The 13,543-nt window shown below is 39.3% G+C and overlaps 1 pseudogene; it reads left to right on the top strand.

The window, feature by feature from the left end:
• The first annotated feature begins 11,083 nt into the window (after window positions 1-11,083).
• Window positions 11,084-11,873, top strand: LOC138189503 (smad nuclear-interacting protein 1 pseudogene; annotated as a pseudogene).
• The last annotated feature ends 1,670 nt before the right edge of the window (window positions 11,874-13,543 follow it).

The raw sequence follows: 13,543 nt of genomic DNA on the forward strand, positions 1-13,543 counted from the left end.
TAATAAATGATTTTTTTGATGGTATTCAATATTTGTATGATTGGTAGTGTCGATTTTGTTTATTATATTTTCATCTCTTCCTTTTGTGAATGCAGATTACATTGGAGATTATGGATGTTAGTATGTCTGAAGAAGTATGTATTATTTTGATTTGTTTTGATTTCATCCTGTTTTCATATTGTTGTTCGTTTTGTTAAACTAGTGTGTTTTATTTTAGTGTGAGAAGAAGAAAAGAAGTAGAGGGAGGCGTAGGCCGTTCGCACCTCCTTTGAAGCGCTCCAAGAAACCTGGGCGTCGTGGTGGCGCAAAAGGTCGTAGCCGGGTATTAAAGAGGTTGGGATGCTCACCTTCCACGGAGGGTAACAGTGGTGTGGCGCCAACCCCATCATCAAGTCGTGGTCATCCTTTAATTGTTGACCTGACTTTTTCCGACGAAGATACCATGGAGCTACCGCCAAGCTCTCCCATGGTCGAAGAAGTTGATACGAATACTCGTGCAAGAGTTCGTTTCTCAGAAGAAATCCCTGATCAAATTTTGGAGGCTTATTTACGTCACCATTCCTCAGGTCAGGGTGGTGTTTGTCCGGATGTATTTTCGTGGTGTTTGAATAAATTTAATGTGATGTATCCGGACACTCCGTATGTGTTTTCTGACTTTGTTCAGTAATAGTGTTTTTATATATACCTACATGTGTTTTCAGAGTGATTTTATTTATACTCTTTAGTTTGTTTAATAAGGTGTATTTGGTTTATTGTTTTCCTCTCTTGCATTGGCATGTTGTGTGCGGTGTCGGCCTCCGGATGGCGGTTTGTGCTCCTGGATTATTACTTGGGTAATTTAGAGTAACGTAGATTTGATTTTATTTCCATTACCTCCGTTGTTTGGTTTGGTTTACTGTTATAGATTTCGGTGTTTTTTCTTTTTTTTTTTTTTTTTGGCATTAGCGCTGGACGATGGATTGAAGGCATTGTCACCAGAAATTCCCACGCAGACTGTTCTAGTGCGTATCTTATTTTGTTCCTTATATTTAGTTTATTTCTTTCCCCCTTTTTTTTGGATAAATTTGCTTGTTGCATGTGGTGTTTCAGCACAAGAAGAAGAAGTGTAGTAAGGAGTCCGTGGGTGGCCCCAGAAGACGCAGTCATCATGTGTTGTGAGCAGAAACTGAGAGGGTCGTGTGACATTTTGTGTTGTGTTTGGTTATGTACAATATATATATGTCGGGTTACATTGGAATTAGGATTAGGGGCGTCAAACGAAGCGTCGTTTGAATTACACAGTGTCGTTATGCAATAGAGAAGACATTGACTAGTGCAAATACGATTGTTATAGGATTGGACAAGTAACCATAGTAATTAGATACTCGAGAAACTAATGACAATGATCCTAGGTTCAATAACGAATCCGCGGTCGACGGGGTGATGGATGAACGTGCCCGCAAAATCTAAGTCGGACTCTTTGTTAAAACGGGGAATATCCACCGAGCGTACAGACGCTAAGTAAGTCGCTAATACGATCTCGCGAGAGAATGACTTTTCGTCGCGATGACGCTGCAGACGAAAACTATATCGGGGTGTGTCTAAGGGCACGAGATCATCGGATTCGTCGAGGATAGTCTTCGTTCAGGGAGTAAGGGAAATTAGCGTTGCTGCTAATTGGTCAATTTCCATATCGGTGGTTAGAAAAGATGCTAGCCGCCCTCGAGGGAAAGTTGCTAGTGGGAGACGCCGTTCGTTGAAAGAAATAGATCTCCCCTATCTTCCCGTAGTTGAGACAAAGACTGTTTATCTGTTCGAAGGACTTTAGGTAACTAGATATTAGTGTTTATAACGGCCCTCGGGCTAGCTGATCACGTACTGTGGAGAGACATCGACATCTGGCAATCATCTTTCTCGAAGAATAGGAACTGCGTGTGGCCACGGGACAGAGACCGTTGGAATGTTTACTGTCATGTGTCGCCAGAGATATTTCTTTTAAGGAGAGCTATAGAATTACTTCATACCTTTGTTAGGCAAAACGTTCATCCCTTGACCGCGGGCACGTTGGCGACCGACTGTCGCCTCGAGCCCAAGCTCACTATCACAAATCTCGGACATTTACAATTAGGTTGAATAACTACAATTGTTTAATTACAGCTATAGTAGGCTCTAGGTTACAATGTTGCGGGATTATCCAGCATTCCAGAGGCTCCGGTGTTCTTTCCTCTCCGACATATATATATATATATATATATATATATATATATATTTTTATACTTTTTGTATTTGACAAAGTAATTTTCGCATAATAAAATTGTTAACAATGTGTTTTATGATTCATTTCTCGCGGCTGATTTCCACCAATCGCCGGCATTCCTGTCCCGTGTCATTATTTATTGCTACCTCAGCACGACGCTCAATTTTGTACTAAATTTTTATTTTCGCTGTTCTTTCCTTTTCCTTTTCTTTTCTTTTCCCTATCGAGAGTATAATTTTATTATTATTATTTTTTTGTAACACGTACGAATCAGTGCGCGCATGTTTCAAAATGGCCGCCCGTGAATGTCCCTAGCATACAGTGATTTCTATTGATCTCGGATCTATTTGTCGATTATGTGTAAATCTTGTTTCGGTGTTTTGACGTATAGTTCAAGTGAGAAATATAGTATTTTGTATTTATCTAATGTGTATAATTATTGCCTGTGTTCCGACGTGCGCGTATAAATCTAACATGGCTGTTCGCAAATGTCATCAGTGAGGCTACAGTGGCGGATCTTTAGTTTTATCGAACTGATTTTTCTGTCTGTCGCTCGTTTTCCCTTATTCTACCGCAATTAGACTATATATTTATTATTATTATTATTGTTAAAATGACAGTAGTATTGTTCATTTAGATTATTAATAGCTTAGTTTAAAATCTAGATTATATATGTCGGGGTGAGAATGGAATTTTGGGCGCGTGACAATTCTTCACGTGAGTTATCCATTGTTTAACACAACTAAGATTATATTTTCACGTATACACAAGTCCACTACAAAGATTAACAAGTAATAAGTCTAGTGGATAATAAACTTAACAAATAATGAAGTTAGTGGAAAATAAATTGAACGAATAATAAATTAAACAAATAATAAAGTTAGTGGATAATAAGTTGAATGGTTAGTAAGTCTAACAAATAATAAAGCTAATGAATAATACGTTTAACGGATAGTAAGTTCAATGAATAATATGGTTTACAAACAATAAGTTAATAATCGTTATAAACAATAATTTGAGTTCAAACGAATCCACGATCAACGGGATGACTCCTGATTAAGCGTACCCTGATCTTAAGCACAGAAACACGACGTGTCACTGTCCAAAGCAGTCACAAGACGAATGCCAGTCTCGTGGAGATTTTTCTCCCTGTACGATTGCATTTTGTTTTCTATACCCGTTTGGAAGCATCGAGAAGGTTCCAAACGCCGTTGCTAGGCAGTTTCTGCCTGGAGTTTTGATTACTAATACAATGTATGTCCCATTGCATCGGCACCTCCGAGGCAACATCACACGTGGCTAGGCCCGCTCTCGAGGTCGCATGCCGCCACAACCACATTTCTCGGAAAACACATACAACCACTCCAGACCTCCGTTAGATAAAACATCCATCCCGTGACCGTGGCTACGTTCGGCGACCAATTGTCGCCTCGAACTTTGGCCTCTTACTTCCGAAAATTTATTCCTAAATTTTCACAAGTGATGAAACCCTTGTACGCACTCACTTCTAGTAACAAGCACATAACTTGGACGGACAGGCACGAAAAGATAAGACAACAGATAATTTCCGTTCTGACCGACGCGCCGGTGCTAATGATATTTGATCCCAATCGTCCCATAGAGCTACATACCGACGCTAGTTCGGAGGGGTATGGAGCTATTTTAATGCAAAAAGTCGAAAAGGAAAACAGAGTCATCGAATATTATAGTAAAAGGACCAGTCCCGCGGAATCTAGGTATCATTCGTACGAACTGGAGACACTAGCAGTAGTGAGCGCCGTCAAGCATTTCCGACACTACTTACATGGACGGAAATTCTTAGTAGTTACCGACTGTAATTCTTTGAAAGCCTCCAGCAACAAAGTAAACTTAAACGACCGGGTTTATAGGTGGTGGGCTTATTTGCAAACATTCGATTTTGACATCATGTATCGAGAGGGTAAACGAATGGCCCACGTAGATTTCTTTTCGCGAAACCCCGTAGACTTGAATCGCCGTATGATAGACAAGGTCGCAGAGAAAGAGATTAATCTGGCCGAGATCTCTGAAGATTGGCTATTAGCGGAACAACGTCGCGATCCGCAAATCTCCGAAATCGTTAATAAATTACAGAACGAAGAGCTCGCGGAAGATATCGCGAATACCTACGAACTGCGATCCGGTACACTTTGCCGTAAAATACAACGAAAGGGCAGAACCCTTTGCTTACCCATTGTTCCGAGAGGTTTTAGATGGTCCGTTATCAACCATGTGCATCAGTCAATTATGCACTTAGGATGGGATAAAACGCTCGAGAAGCTCTATGAGTATTATTGGTTCGAGGGAATGGCGAAGTATGTTCGCAAATTCGTCGAGAACTGCCATGCTTGTAGAGTTTCGAAGGCTAGTTCAGGTAAAATACAGGCTGAACTGCATCCTATACCTAAGAACGGCATACCGTGGCATACGGTGCACATGGACATAACGGGCAAGCTGAGTGGCAAGAATGACTCGAAAGAGTATGTCGTCGTCTTGATCGATGCCTTTACGAAATTCGTGCACTTACACCACACACGCAAATTGGATTCGCTTAGCGTTATCAAGGCACTTAAGTCCGCCGTGTTTTTGTTCGGTAGTCCCCGTCGGATAATAGCAGATCAGGGTAGATGTTTCACGGGCCGGGAATTTCAAGAATTCTGTGCAAGCAAACAAATCAAAGTTCATTTGATCGCGACCGGTGCAAGTAGGGCCAATGGGCAAGTAGAACGTGTTATGATCACGTTAAAAAATATGTTCACAACGGTAGAAACGACCGGACGTTCATGGCAAGACGCGATCGGGGAGATGCAATTGGCTTTGAATTGCACCATCAACCGCGTAACCAAATCGAGTCCTTTAGAGTTATTGATTGGTAGAGCAGCAAGACCGTATAACATCGAGGAAAAAGAAATAGATATCTCCAGTGTAAGACAACAGGCAATAAAAGAGATGGAAACCAGTGCTAGGTATGACAAAGAGAGATTCGATAAAACCAAAGCTAAGGTAGTTAGGTTTAATCTCGGTGATTTGGTACTACGCCAAAATGAAGAAAGGAACCAGACAAAATTGGATCCAAAATTCAGGGGTCCGTTCGTGATATCGGAGGTCCTGGAAGGAGACCGATATACCTTGAAAACACTGGATGGGAAAAGGTCATACAAGTACAGTCATGACAGGTTAAGGAAAATGCCGGATAGTTGCATTCCTGCGGAGTTGGATGTCTGTTGTGATGACGAGAACAGTGACCATGGCGATGTGAGTACCCCGATCCCAGAGGATCGTAGAATTATATGAGCCCAGGTGCGGCCATGGGATGGAGTTCAGTGCGGTCAGGCACTGGAAGTGACGATGTCACGAAGCTGGGAGCCGGTTTAGTACCGACAGCGACAATGTCACGAGGTTGAAGCTGGTCTAGTACCGACAGCGACAATGTCACGGATTTGGAGCTGGTCTAGTACCGACAGCGACGATGTTACGAAGCTGGAGCTGGTCTAGTACCGACAGTGACAATGTCATGAGGCTGGAGCCGGTCTAGTGTTGACAGCGATCGTGTTACGAAGCTGGCTATGTAACGAACTTTGAGAGTATGTGCGATTCGAAGGATGAGACCCATTTGGGTGTGAAATCGAGAATGGTCCGTCATGTCATTACGACCCGACTGAGAGCACGCAGAATGCAACTGACACTTTGAATGCTAATCACAATGATATTAATCTTGTTTCCGTTTGTTTTGTTGACGTAGGTACACCCGAGGACGTGTGATAGTCAGGATGGCCGTGTCGGAGATGAAAGGAAAGCCGAAGCCTTTCCTTGGAAATTTGGGAACATCTTCTAGTACTTAGATCGTCTTAGCCTAGATTTTATTATAGTTGTAATTGCTTAAGATTTGTAATAAGCGAGATTGGGTTCGAGGTGACAATCGGTCGCTGAACGTAGCCACGGTCACGGGATGGATGTTTTATCTAACGGAGGTCTGGAGTGGTTGTATGTGTTTTCCGGGAAATGTAGTTGTGGCGGCATGTGGCCTCGAGAGCGGGCCTAGCCACGTGTGATGTTGCCTCGGAGGTGCCGATGCAATGGGATATACATTGTATTAGTAAAAAAAACAAACTCCAGGCAGAAACTGCCTAGCAACGGCGTTTGGAACTTTCTCGATGCTTCTAACGAGTGTGCCTAGCAACGGCGTTTGGAACCTTCTCGATGCTTCCAAACGGGGATAGAAACAAAATACAATCGTACAGGGAGAAAAATCTCCACGAGGCTGGCATTCTTGCGTTTGCCTTGGAGAGTGACACATCGAGCAGTTTCGACCATCGCATTTGCGTCTAAGTTAGTTTCGCTTAGTTATCCCGGTGACCGTGGATTCGTTTGAACTCAAACATTGCTAATAATATTATTTAATTTAATTATTCGTAGATCGTATTATTCATTAGGCTTAGTGTTTGTTAGACTTATTATTAGTTGTACTTATTATTTGTTAAGTTTAGTGATAGACCTGTATATACGTGTGAATAAAATCTCGGCTTTGTGAAACAATGGCTAGTCCACATGAAGAGTCGTCGTGCGCCCAAAATTCGAATTCTGATCCGACATATATATATATATATATATATATATAGACATGCATGTTTCGTAGTATAGTTTTCATATGCAATTCTTTACTAGAATGATCACGAGTTTTGATTATGTATTTTATGTTTACCAGATTGTTAACTTGATTTAATAGTATAGAATGCGCACACATATACATATTTCCATCAATGTGATTTTTATATAAGTTCTTTAATAGTGTAGTATTGTGTATTTTAGGTTATGTATTCATTAGACTGTTAACCATTTGATTTCATATATACATATATATTTGTAATTTGTTACATAGTATTGAAAGTTTTATTTCTAATATTTACTAAATTGTTATGTGTTTGGCATATATGTTTATATTTATATGTAACTCTCCAAGTTGTTGCTGCGTTGATAAAAATATATTTATATACACATTTATTCCTGGTGTTTCAATTATTTTCCTTTTGTAGTTATTCTTATTTCCTGGTTTACTCGTTTGGTTCGCGACTCGTTTAATTCATTAATTAATTTTCATTTACTGATTTAAATTCTTTCTTTTGTATTTTACATATTCCGTCTTCGTTAATTGATTGTAGTATATCTTCCTGTTTCTCCTTTTCCTTTATTTTGCAAATTTGTCATATATAATCCTTCTTCTTCTTGATTTATTTGATCGGTTCGTATCTAGTCCAGTTTATTAATTGATTTTATTTACTTTATTTTATACTGATAGTTGGATTTATTTGTCGCCCTCATTTGTTAATCTTTTATTTTGTTTTGTAGTAGCGTGTGTTCCTTGGTGTATTCAAATTTTACTCGCGCTGATTTGAGTATTGTAATTTTGTATCTTCGTTACGGCACGTGCGGAGCGCGGGACGTGACACTTCATTTCCTTCCCGTCTGAGATATTTCGACGTTTAAGCGCTCTTTTTACTCCATTTAACGTGCAGAATGCAATGCATGCCAGTTTCAGTTCGGAAACAAGCCAGACAGCTCAAAAACAGCTACCATTTGATCGATTTTGACGATAATAGCAGTCATTTCCTTTCCGTTTGAGATATTTCGACATTTAAGCGCTCATTTTCCTCCAATTAACGTGAAGAATGCAATGCATGCTTGTTTCAGCGTGGAAACAGGCCAGACAGTTCGAAAACCTCTACTATTTGCTCGATTTTGACGAAAATAACCGTCATATCCTTTCCGTTTGAGATATTTCGACGGTTAAGCTTTCTTTTTATTCCATTTAACGTGCAGAATGCAATGCAAATCAGTTTCAGCGTGGAAACACGCCAGACAGCTCGAAAACCGCTACCATTTGATCGATTTTGACGAAAATAACCGTCATTTCCTTTCCGTCTGAGATATTTCGACGTTTAAGCCCTCTATTTACTCCATTTAACGTGCAGAATGCAATGCAAACCAGTTTCAGAGTGGAAACAAGCCCAACAGCTCGCAAACCGATACAATTTAATCGATTTTGACGAAAATAACAGTCATTTCCTTCCAATTTGAGATATTTCGACGTTTAAGCCCTCTATTTACTCCATTTAACGTGCAGAATGCAATGCAAACCAGTTTCAGAGTGGAAACAAGCCCAACAACTCGCAAACCGATACAATTTAATCGATTTTGACGAAAATAACAGTCATTTCCTTCCAATTTAAGATATTTCGACGTTTAAGCCCTCTATTTACTCCATTTAACGTGCAGAATGCAATGCAAACCAGTTTCAGAGTGGAAACAAGCCCAACAGCTCGCAAACCGATACAATTTGATCGATTTTGACGAAAATAACAGTCATTTCCTTCCCATTGGAGATATTTCGACGTTTAAGCGCCGTTTTTACTCCATTCAACGTGCAGAATGGAATGCACGGCAGTTTCAGCGTGAAAACAAGCCAGACAGCTCGCAAACCGCGACCAGTTGATCGATTTTGACGAAAATAGCAGTCATTTCCTTCCAGTTTGATATATTTCAACGTTTGAGCGCATTTTTTACTCCATTTAACGTGAAGAATGCAATACATGACAGTTTCAGGGATGACACATGCCGAACAGCTCGCAAACCGCGGCCGTTTCGTCGATTTTGACGAAAATAACCGTCATTTCAATCCAGTTTGATATATTTCAACGTTTAAGCGCTCTTTTTACTCCATTTAACGTGCAGAATGCAATGCATGCCAGTTTCAGTTCGGAAACAAGCCAGACAGCTCGCAAACCGCTACCATTTGATCGATTTTGACAAAACCCGTTTGAGATATTTCGACGTTTAAGCGCTACTTTTACTCCATTTAACGTGCAGAATGTAATAGACGCCAGTTTCAGCGTGGAAACAACCGGAACACCTCGCAAATCTCGATGATTTCGTCGATATTGACAAAAATAACCGTCATTTCCTTCCCGTTCGAGATATTTCGATGTTTAAGCGTTCTTTTTACTCGATTTAAAATGCAAAATGAAATGCGCTCCAGTTTCAGCGTGGAAACAAGTCAGACAGCTCGAGAACCGCTACTATTTGATCGATTTTGATGAAAATAACAGTCATTTCCTTCCAATTTGAGATATTTCGACGTTTAAGCGCCGTTTTTACTCCATTCAACGTGCAGAATGGAATGCACGGCAGTTTCAGCGTGAAAACAAGCCAGACAGCTCGCAAACCGCGACCAGTTGATCGATTTTGACGAAAATAGCAGTCATTTCCTTCCAGTTTGATATATTTCAACGTTTGAGCGCTTTTTTTACTCCATTTAACGTGCAGAATGCAATACATGACAGTTTCAGGGATGACACATGCCGAACAGCTCGCAAACCGCGGCCGTTTCGTCGATTTTGACGAAAATAACCGTCATTTCAATCCAGTTTGATATATTTCAACGTTTAAGCGCTCTTTTTACTCCATTTAACGTGCAGAATGCAATGCATGCCAGTTTCAGTTCGGAAACAAGCCAGACAGCTCGAAAGCCGCTACTGTTTGTTCGATTTTGACGAAAATAACCGTCATTTCCTTCTCGTTTGATATATTTCTGCGTTTAAGCTTCCTTTTTACTCCATTTAACGTGCAGAATGCAACGCACGCCAGTTTCAGCGTGGAAACATGCCCTACAGCTCGCAAACCGCTACCATTTGATCGATTTTGACGAAAATAACCGTCATTTCCTTCCCGTCTGAGATATTTCGACGTTTAAGCGCTCTTTTTACTCCATTTAACGTGCAGAATGCAATGCATGACAATTTCGTATAATAACGTATAAAACGTATGGTATAACGTCATAACGCATTATGTTATATAGTAAAACGTTATAAAGCATTACGTTACATTGTATAACCATATATGGTATAACGTTATAGCGTAATACGTTATATGGTATAACGTTATAACGTAATACGTTATATGGTATAACGTTATAACGTATTACGTTGGATAACATGACGTTATTACGTATTACGTTATATAGTATAACGATACAACGTATTACGTTATAAAGTATAGCGTTATATGGAATACGTTATAACATATTACGTTATATGACATAACGTTATTACGTATTACGAAGTATAGTATGATGTTATGTACTACGATGTTGTAACGTATTATGTTACATAGTATACCGTTATATGGTTTAACGTTATTACGTATTACGTTATATAGTATAACGTTACATGGTAGAACGTTATAAGGTAATACGATATATGGTGTAACGATAAAGCATATTACGTTATATAATATAAATAAATTATGTATACATTTACTGCCTCCTGGCTTCCTTTGAAGCATCAGGAGCACGGATTTCAGAGCGTCCTATCCGAGTTTCGTCCCGTTTGACAGCGAACCCATTGGCACCTGGACCAATCGTGATTCCCATAAACTCACTGTTTTTAAAATGGGTATAAAACCATCATTAAAAAAATTACGCGTGTAACAGCTGTTATTATTTGTTATTACCGATTTTGTTTTACGCACATGTTTCTGTTTGTGGCTCGGACACGTTCTATCCTGTCTGGGAGTCCCGGATGTGCAGTTCCGAAACAGGTGGTGGGGAAAGCATGATGTCCGAAACTCAACGGCTGGTGGGGAGAAGAGGCATTATACTGTGGCCAGTCTTAAACAGACCGTCGTACCGCGAGGGTGCTGTGTTTCAGTCTCCACAATTACAAATGCTAAATAACACTAACGCTCGATCGAGGTTAGGTTAAACTATTAAACAAATCCGCAGCATACTAGGACAGTCATTGACAAACCATCGTACCGTTCGGGTGAAGCGTTTCAGTCTCAACAAGCGCAAGTAAAGTGCTAAATAACACTAACACTCGATTGAGGATAGGTTAAAGTATTAAACCTCCGCCGCGTTGAGCGTTAAGTCATTCGAGGTACGCGATATCGGCCGATTGGTTTGATTTGTCCGGTTGCTACTTAATCGAATTCACAACAAGATCCTTACAATGAGCAGAAATAACTACAAAGAAGAACGAGTAAAGAGAGAACGTTCGCCTGAATGGAGTAAACCTATTGTTAGTGCGAAACGTAAACCAAAACAGGAAAAAGAAAAACCAAATTTCGAATTGTCTGGAAAACTAACAGAAGATACAAACACAGTAAATGGTGTGGTTATTAAATATTCCGAACCTGCAGATGCGAGAAAACCTAAACGAAGAAGGAGGTTATATCCGTTCAAAGAAGAGAAAGCATTGCCTATCTTGTATGTTCAAAGACACTCAGCTTATTTAATGGGTAGAGATCGCAGTATTGCGGATGTACCCTTGGATCATCCTTCATGCTCTAAGCTGCATGCGGTTCTAAAATATCGTTTAGTACCTTTTCAAAAAAAAGGTGGAGGCGAAGGGAAAAGAATTTGCCCTTATGTTATAGACCTAGAGTCTGCAAATGTTACATTTGTAAATAATATAAAATTAGAACCGAGAAGATATCACGAATTATTAGAACGGGGTGTAATCCGTTTTGGATACAGCACCAGAGAATATGTTGTATTACGCGAACATAGTCGAGATGATTCGTCAGATGATTAACTATTACAAATACAACTGCTGCTCGTTCTACTGCGTATGTACTATTGTATTTTATAAATTATAATATTTCTCAAACATTTTACCTTTTTCAGTAGTTTATTCATTTATATGTTTTATTTCATGATATTAGTTGGAAGAAGGTTCGAGAAAGAAGTTATGACACATAATCACATGGCTATATAGGTATCGTCTATCACTGTAGCTAAGGCAAATTTGTGATTATCCTTAAATTGTACAATGTAAGATATTAACTGGACTCATGTACATAATATTTTTTACATTTTATATAACTAGAAATGTAAGTTAATTCTAATAAGTCACTTTTGACGGAAATATATATATTTATATATAATAACATTTTGTTTACTTTATTTACCCAGACCTGTTAAATAATAAATTCTATATTGTATATACAATTTTATTACAGTATTTGCACATTAGTATAGACAAATATATGTCGGAGATGAAAGGAAAGCCGAAGCCGTTCCTTGGAAATTTTGGGAACATCTTCTAGTAGTCTAGCCTGGATTTTATCATAGCTGTAATTGTTCGAGATTTGTGATATCAAGATTGGGTTCGAGGCGACAATTGGTCGCCGAACGTAGCCACGGTCACGGGATGGATGTTTTATCTAACGGAGGTCTGGAGTGGTTGTATGTGTTCTCCGAGAAATGTGGTTGTGGCGGCATGCGACCTCGAGAGCGGGCCTAGCCACGTGTGATGTTGCCTCGGAGGTGCCGATGCAATGGGACATACATTGTATTAGTAATCAAAACTCCAGGCAGAAACTGCCTAGCAACGGCGTTTGGAACTTTCTCGATGCTTCCAACGAGTGTGCCTAGCAACGGCGTTTGGAACCTTCTCGATGCTTCCAAACGGGTATAGAAAACAAAATGCAATCGTACAGGGAGAAAAATCTCCACGAGACTGGCTTTCGTCTTGTGACTGCTTTAGAGAGTGACACGTCGTGTTTCTGTGCTTAAGATCAGTCTGCGCTTAGTAAGGAGTCATCCCGTTGATCGTGGATTCGTTTGAACTCAAATTATTGTTTATAACGATTATTAACTTATTGTTTGTAAACCATATTATTCATTGAACTTACTATCCGTTAAACGTATTATTCATTAGCTTTATTATCTGTTAGACTTACTAACCGTTCAACTTATTATCCACTAACTTTATTATTTGTTTAATTTATTATTCGTTCAATATATTTTTCGCTAACTTCATTATTTGTTAAGTTTATTATTCTCTAGACTTATTATTTGTTAATCTTTGTAATAGACTTGTGTATACGTGAAAATATAATCTTAGTTGTGTTAAACAATGGATAACTCACGTGAAGAATTGTCACGCGCCCAAAATTCCAATCTCACCCCGACATATATATAAAATATAAAAAATTAATACAATATAATTATTTTCTTAGTAATATATTCCCTATTACGATGTTGAAGATATTTACAGAATCTGCTTTATTTTTACTTCAAAGTTATAAAGTTTGTAGGGGAAGGAACTAATAAAGAAATAGTCTTTGGCTTTTGCTTCCTTGCTGTGCTTCCTCCCTGTCGTTCCTCCCCCTCTTCTGCTACTCTTCTCTTCACTATTATCGCTTTCAGTTCTGCCAGTCCTTCTTCAGTCTCATTTAGTGTTTCTACCACGTTTGTTGCTCCTCCTGTTATCTCACATTCCTCTATGATGT

The sequence above is a fragment of the Bombus flavifrons genome, unplaced genomic scaffold (genome assembly GCF_040668555.2).
Source record: "Bombus flavifrons isolate JBK064 unplaced genomic scaffold, iyBomFlav1_principal scaffold0096, whole genome shotgun sequence".
NCBI classification, from domain to species: Eukaryota; Metazoa; Arthropoda; class Insecta; order Hymenoptera; family Apidae; genus Bombus; species Bombus flavifrons.